Consider the following 8139-nt stretch of genomic DNA (forward strand, 5'->3'; position numbering starts at 1 on the left):
TGCCTCCTGTTGAGTCATTGTGAAGATCCGTACTGGAGCTGATGGACCTTCACCTCTGAAACCCGCTGAAGAAGAGGCTGCCCCTCTCCCTCTGCCTCTGCCACTGGCCTGAGTTATGGCTGGAGCTGCTGGCTGAGCCACACTGCCAGAAGCTGTCTGCTGAGACTGTGCTCCAAAAGCTGCCCTAGGACACTCCCGAGCCATGTGTCCCTCTTGCCCGCATCTGAAGCAGGCTGCTGTCCCAGCCCGGCAAACTCCCCTGTGTGGCCTACTACACTTTGCACAAACTGCATTATCCGCACCAGAGCTCGAGCCACTCCCTAGTCCCAGACTGGATTTGACCTTGTTCCAAAACTTGTTCTTCTTGGGCTTCTTAGTGGTATTACTCCACTTTTTGCTACCTGAAGCTGCTGCACTCAGAGAAGAAGAGCCTGAGGTCTTGGAACCAGAAGACTGTGCCACTGACTGTCTGACTGTTCCCTGAACGATGGCACTGGCCTCCATTTTCCGGGCCATATCCATTATGGCATGGAAGCTCTCCCTATCTGCTGACTGGATCAAGGAGGAATATCTGGAGTGGAGTTTCATGATATACCTCCTTGACCTTTTCTGGTCCGAGTCAAGATTTTGCACTGCAAATGGCAACAGCTCCAAGAATTTGTCTGTGAACTCCTCTACACCCATCTCATCAGTCTGCCTCAACTGCTCAAACTCTATCATCTTCAGCTCCCTTGAACTATCTGGGAAAGCCCATCCTGCAAACTCGTTTGCAAACTCCTCCCAAGACATGCTGTCTACTCTCGGGTTCACATAATTCTTGAACCACTCTCGTGCCTTCTTGCACTTAAGCGTGAACCCAGCCATCTGAATGGCTCTACTATCATCAGCCCCAATCTCATTTGTGATCACCTTAACCCTTTCAAGATACACAAATGGGTCATCCCCTTTTTCATACTGAGGAGCACCCAGTTTCATATAGTCGGTCATCTTGACCTTGCTCCCACTGGCTGAGCTAGGTCTAGAAGGTTGAGTAACTGGGGCTGCTGGTTCTGTAGGTGGTGGAGGTGGGGGTGCAGCATTCCCCGAGGTGGGGTTTGCCGGGTGAGGATAAAAGGGTGAGGGTGGATAAGCTGGGTACTGGGGGTGAGGTGGATAGAAAGGTGGATAAGGCATGTAGGTAGGGTAGGGGTTAAAGCTGGAGTAATCCGATGTGCCTCCCATCGGATACCCTGAACCCTGTGGGAAGGGTGGATAATGGGGTGGAAAATCATACCCCGAGGCCTGAGCGCCTCCCTGTGACTCCCCTGTCCCTTCTTCCATCATGCTGACATCCAGATTCCTATCCCTCCTCTGGTCCTCTTCCATAACCTCCCTCACATCTGAAGAACTTCCTCCTCTATCTGTCCCCCTTCTGCTAGCATCAAAAGACCTTCTAGGGTCCCTTGACACTCTTTCTCTGCTTGATCTACATGACATTGCCCTAGGCAATGTAGGAGGACGGGCGCTCGTGCCCTCATCCTCAGGTGGTACTCCAGTCAATCGTGCAGATCGACGAGTTCCCCTCATCCTGTTCTCTGAAAGGCAGCACATAACAAGCAAACATTAGCATCATATGGTTCATGTGGGCACACATGAACCCTCATCACATATCATTAATGCACATGCATATAATCATGGCATTTCACATCATTAAACAAGACAGGACTCCACATCCTATCCTAGTGGACATGATCTTCCTATTGTGCTTGACCTTCTATAACATCTATGAGCCCGACACTCTAGGTCCGATCATATGAACCTAGGGCTCTGATACCATTCTGTAACAACCCGAAAATCGGACCGCTACCGGCGCTAGGATCCAGGTCGACTTAAGGCCGCCGGGACCCGTAGAAAGCCTAACATGCATCCTGATAATCTGTTTAATCCCATACATGATCGACAATATACATAAAAATTAAAACTTTTCGTTCATTCATTTTCTCATGTACCAATCTCAACCTGTGCATGCACTAAACATAAACATAACCATAACATTGACCCCTCTGTGGGATCTCATCAAAGCCCCAATGGGCGACATAACATACGTTGAGTTGGTCCACATATACATCATAAAACATCTGAGATCATGCAATAAAAGGGATAACAATACCCATAGAGTCAAGCACAACTTCTAATCCTCAATATCATTATACATAATGTGACTATTCAACTTTACATCATCTTACAATTTATCATGTCCACTTTCTATCTATTACAAACACATGACTTTACTCCTCTTGACTTCTCTGTCTAGCTCGTACCTGCAATCCTGGGGGATTGGGGAAAAGGGGTGAGCTACTAGAGCCCAGTGAGCAGAATAATGAAAAACAACATTTAAATTCTCATGCCATCATGTAATGCAACACATCTCAACAAATCACATCTCGGATGGTATTGTCACCAATAGTCCTCTGCATTCCAAAGTGCCAGGAAGTAGAATGGGTACAACCGGTCTTACTCTTTACATAACATATCATAACATTCCAATGTGCCAGGGACGTAGAATGGGTACAACTAGGACTTTCTCTTACATAGTGCCAGGGACGTAGAATGGGTACAACCTGGACTTCCATACCATATCATGCCGTAACATCATCATATCATATGAGGACCAAAGGATCATCCAATAACCAATCCACATCAACATCATAAATGCAATGCAACATATTCGTGAATTCTAATGCAAACAACCTAATTCATCACATGGCATTCATAATGCATGAACGTGCTAAAAACTTTATAATTTATTTGCTTAAAATCATAAAGGTTTATTCTACTCACCTCTGGCTAGCTCTGACAATGACTGAAGCAGCTGACTCACTGCTGGGGTCCTCGGTTCCTCGGGTCCGAACCTACACAGGTGGACTCAAATGAGGGACCAAACAACTAGAACATAACTCTAAAAACATCCCCCAAAAACCCTCTAAATACCTCAAAACAATCATGCAAAAACATGCAAAGGAAGGCTGAACAGGGCACTTTCGGCGGCAGGTTCGGCGGCTGAAAGTCCCTCCAGAGCCGAAAGTCAGGCAGGTTCGGCGGCACCTTCGGCGGCCGAAACTCCCAGACAGAGGCGAAACTCATGCATGTTCGGCGGCACTTTCGGCGGCCGAAACTCCCAGACAGAGACGAAAGTCTCCTTTCAGGGGCAGGCTTCGGCAGCCGAAAGGCTTGCCTCCCCAGCCATGTTCGGCGGCCGAAAGTCCTTCGGCTGCCGAACCTGGTTTCTGCAAAAGGGCAGAAACTTGGCTCCTCTTGCCTCCAATGCCTCCCAAACCTTATAAACATGCATAATCCTATTCTACAACACACATACTCAGGCATATAAGCTCCTAGGGGCTTCAAACTATCCTAAACCCCATCTACAACACATCAAACAACACAAATCCAACATACATTACCCATAAACCAACATGAACCCAAAAACTCATAAAACCCTACATATGCATTTCTACTTCAAGAATCAACTTAAAACTTGTTAAAAACATGTAGTGAGCTCAAGATCGGCCCTTACCTTTTGTAGATCGAGAGGAAAACGACCCTAGCTCGAAGATGGGAGAGATTTGAGTTCTTGAACCTCAAAGCTCCAAAACTTGCTTTAAACTCGAAAATCTTCAAAACAAAGCAAAAACTTGTGAAAATCTTGAAAGATTTGAAAGAAGGAACTCAAAATGGCGAGGGATGGCGGAGAGCTCACCTTGGCCGACAATGGGGAGAAAAGTTCACCCGTTTTCGGCTAAGGGACCCTTTTATAGTGGCTGGCCAGGCCACGTTCGGGGGCCGAACGTGCCTCCGCATGCATGCCATGTTCGGCGGCCGAACTTGAGGTTCGACGGCCGAACCTGGACTTCCCTCACTTATGCCTTCGGGGGCCTAAGGCACACCCGAAATGCCTGCATGTTCGGCGGCCGAACTTGAGTTTCGGCGGCCGAACCTGAGTTTTCCTCCAAGGCTATTTTCATGCAAAAACTCGTTTCCATCTTGCTTAAAACCATAAAACACATTAAAACATTTTATGAAAACATGGTTTTACCCTTCTAGAGGTCTCTGACATCCGAGATTCCACCGGACGGTAGGAATTCCGATACCGGAGTCTAGCCGAGTATTACACAGTCTATCCCACATCACGGCTGAGAGGAGACCGGTGGTGAAGGAGTTTTACGAGCTCATTAATGAAGGTCTACAGTTGGAGTTGTCTGGTACAGGTGCTTTAGTTGCCCAGATGAGAGTGGCACCCGTGTTTCTGGAGCAGGTGGCTCAGAAACAGCATGAGGACCCAGAGTTAGTGAAGATTGCCAGGACTGTTCAATCAGGCAAGGATAGTGAGTTCAGATTCGACAACAAGGGGATCCTCCGCTATGAGAGCCGATTGTGTGTACCAGACGACATAGGGCTAAAAGGAGACATTATGAGAGAGGCTCATAATGCAAGATACAGCGTTCACCCCGGAGCCACCAAGATGTATCAAGATCTGAAGAAAGTTTATTGGTGGCCAACTATGAAGAGAGAAGTGGCACAGTTTGTGTCAGCCTGCGAAGTGTGTCAGAGGGTGAAGCTGGAACATCAGAAGCCGGCTGGAATGCTTAACCCGCTACCTATTCCAGAGTGGAAATGGGAGAACATAGCTATGGACTTTGTAGTGGGGTTACCGGCGACGTCCAATAGATTGGACTCCATATGGATGATTGTGGACAGACTCACCAAATCTGCTCACTTCATCCCTGTCAGGAGTGGCTATTCTATGGACAAGTTGGCGCAGGTGTATGTTGATGAGATCGTCAGGCTGCATGGGGTTCCTGTTTCAATAGTGTCCGATAGAGGACCCCAATTCACCTCCAGGTTTTGGCGGAGTCTGCAGAATGCCATGGGTACCAGGTTGGATTTCAGTACTGCCTTCCATCCACAGACGGACGGACAATCAGAGAGGACCATCCAAACAATAGAGGATATGCTCAGAATGTGTGTGCTGGACTTTGGCGGTTCTTGGAGGCAGCATCTACCTTTGGTGGAGTTTGCCTACAATAACAGCCATCATGCTAGCATCGGGATGGCTCCATATGAAGCTTTGTATGGGAGGAAGTGCAGATCACCTGTTTGCTGGGAAGAGGTTGGAGAAAAGGCCTTGGCAGGGCCTGAGCTAGTAGAGATCACCAGCAGGGTGGTACCCATAATCAGAGAAAGGATCAAGACTGCTGCAAGCAGACAGAAGAGTTATGCAGACATCCGCAGAAGGTAAGTAGAGTTTCAGGAGGGGGATCTGGTTTTGCTCAAGGTGTCTCCAATGAAAGGGGTGATTCGGTTCGAGAAGAAAGGTAAACTGGCTCCACGATACATCGGACCCTTTGAAGTCTTGCAAAAGATTGGGAATGTATCGTACAAGCTGGACTTGCCTGCTTCAATGGAGAGAATCCAGCTGGTTTTCCATGTTTCTATGTTGAGGAAATTTGTTTCAGATCCGGGCAAGGTTCTTAGTGAGCCTGATGTGGAGATCCAAGAAGATCTCACCTATGTTGAGCAGCCAGTACGGATCCTAGACACCCAGATCAGAAAGCTAAGGAACAAGGAAATCCCGATGGTGAAAGTCCTTTGGAATCACCATAATATTGAGTGTACCTGGGAGACACGGGAGTCCATGCTCCAGCAATATCCCCATCTTTTCTAAAGTAAGTTTTATGTGCTTTGTACGTATGTTATGTGTATGCCATGCTATGTGTTGTTTGGTGAACATTCGGGGACGAATGTTCTTAAGGGGGGAAAATGTAATACCCGGCTAGACTCCGGTATCGGAATTCCTACCGTCTGGTGGAATCTCGGGTGTCGGAGACCTCTAGAAGGGTAAAATCATGTTTTTGTAAAATGTTTTAATGTATTTTATGTTTTTAAGCTAGAAGGAAAATGAGTTTTTGCATGAAAATAGCCTTGGAGGAAAACTCAGGTTCGGCCGCCGAACCTCAAGTTCGGCCGCCGAACATGCATGTACTTCGGGAGCGCTTTAGGCCCCCAAAAGCATAAGTGAGGGAAGTCCAGGTTCGGCCGCCGAACCTTATGTTCGGCCGCCGAACATGGCATGCATGCGGAGGCACGTTAGGCCCCCGAAAGTGGCCTGGCCAGCCACCTATAAAGGGGTCCCTTAGCCGAAATGGGCGAGCTTTTCTCCCCATTTTCGGCCAAGGTGAGCTCTCCGCCATCCTTCGCCGATTTCAAGTTTCTTCCTTCAAATCTTCCTGGATTTTCACAAGTTTTCACTTTGTTTTGAAGATTTTCGAGTATAAAGCAAGTTTTGGAGCTTTGAGGTTCAAGAAACTCAATCTCTCCCATCTTTGAGCTAGGGTCGTTTTCCTCTCGATCTTCAAGAGGTAAGGGCCGATCATGAGCTCACTATATGTTTTAAACAAGTTTTAAGTTGATTCATGGGGTAGAAATGTATGTTTATGTTAGTTGAGCATTGTTAGGTTTTATGTGTTTTATGGACAATGTATGTTGGATATGCATGTTTGATGTGTTGTAGATGGGGTTTAGGATAGTTTGAAGTCCCTAGGAGCTGTTATGCTTGAGTATGCATGTTGTAGAAAAGGAAAATGCTTGATTGAAGGTTTTAGGAGGCATTGTGCATGAGGAGCCGAGTTTCTGCCCTTTTGGCAGAAACCAGGTTCGGCAGTCGAAGGACTTTCGGCCACCGAACCTGCCTGGGAGACAGGCTTTTCGGCTGCCGAAGCTTGCCCCCGAAAAGAGACTTTCGTCTCTGGAGGGCACTTTCGGCCGCCGAAGGTGCCGCCGAACCTGCCTGACCTTCGGCTCTGGAGGGACTTTCGGCCGCCGAACCTGCCGCCGAAAGTGCCCTGTTTAGCCTTCCTTTGCATGTTTTGCATGATTGTTTTGAAGTGTTTTAGGGGGTTTTTGGGGGATGTTTTAGAGTCATGTTCTAGTATGTTTGGTCCCTCATTTGAGTCCACCTGTGTAGGTTCGGACCCGAGGAACCGAGGACCCCAGCAGTGAGTCAGCTGCTTCAGTCATTGTCAGAGCTAGCTGAGGTGAGTAGAATAAACCTTTACATTTTAAAGCGAATAAATTATAAAGTTTTGAGCATATTCATGCATCATGAATGCCATGTGATATCCTAGGTTTTTTGCATTAGAATTCACGAATATGTTGCATTGCATTCTATGATGTTAATGTGGATTGGTTATTGGATGATCCTTTAGTCCTCATATGATATGATGTGATATGGTATGGTATGTCATGGTATGGAAGTCCGGTTGACCCATTCTACGTCCCGGCACTATGTAAAAGAAAGACCGGTTGACTCATTCTACGTCCCGGCACCTTGGAAATGTTATGTTATGATATGTTTAAGAGGAAGACCGGTTGACCCATTCTACGTCCCAGCACTTTGGAATGTAGAGGACTATCGGTGACAATACCATCCGTGATGTGATTTGTCTGTGATGTGTTGCATTCCATTATGGCATATGATTTAAATGTTTTTATTATTCTGCTCACTGGGCTCTAGTAGCTCACCCCTTTCCCTATTCCCCCAGGGTTGCAGGTGCGGGCTAGACAGAGAAGTTAAGATGGATGAAGTCATGTGTATGTAATAGTTAGATGTGGACATGATAAATTATAAAATGTTGTATTGTAAAGTTTTGAATAGTCATGTTATGTAAAAATGATATTAAGGATTAGAGGTGTGCTTGACCCTATGTGTATGGTGATCCCTTTTGTATACATGATCTATGTTTTTATGATGTAAATGTTTAACCAAGCTTTACGTTATGATGATACCCCATTGGAGTATTTGATGAGGCTCCAGTGTGCGGTCTATGCTTATGTTATGAGTATATACATGTATATACAGGTTGAGCTTGGTTTATGGAAAGAAAAAGTTTCCAGGTTTATGAGTATGTATGATCATGTATGGGATTTGACAGGTTCACAGGTTATATGTCAGGCTTGCTACGGGTCCCGGCGGCCCTAAGCCGATCTGGATCCTAGCGCCGGTAGCGGCCCGGTTTCCGGTCGTTATAAAATGCATGTGTAGGTTTATGTGAAGTTTATGGATTTATGTTATGTTTATGAGCAATGTTGATTGTTTGATGTGTT

This window comes from Manihot esculenta, chromosome 10 (assembly GCF_001659605.2).
Source record: "Manihot esculenta cultivar AM560-2 chromosome 10, M.esculenta_v8, whole genome shotgun sequence".
Classification (NCBI taxonomy): domain Eukaryota; kingdom Viridiplantae; phylum Streptophyta; class Magnoliopsida; order Malpighiales; family Euphorbiaceae; genus Manihot; species Manihot esculenta.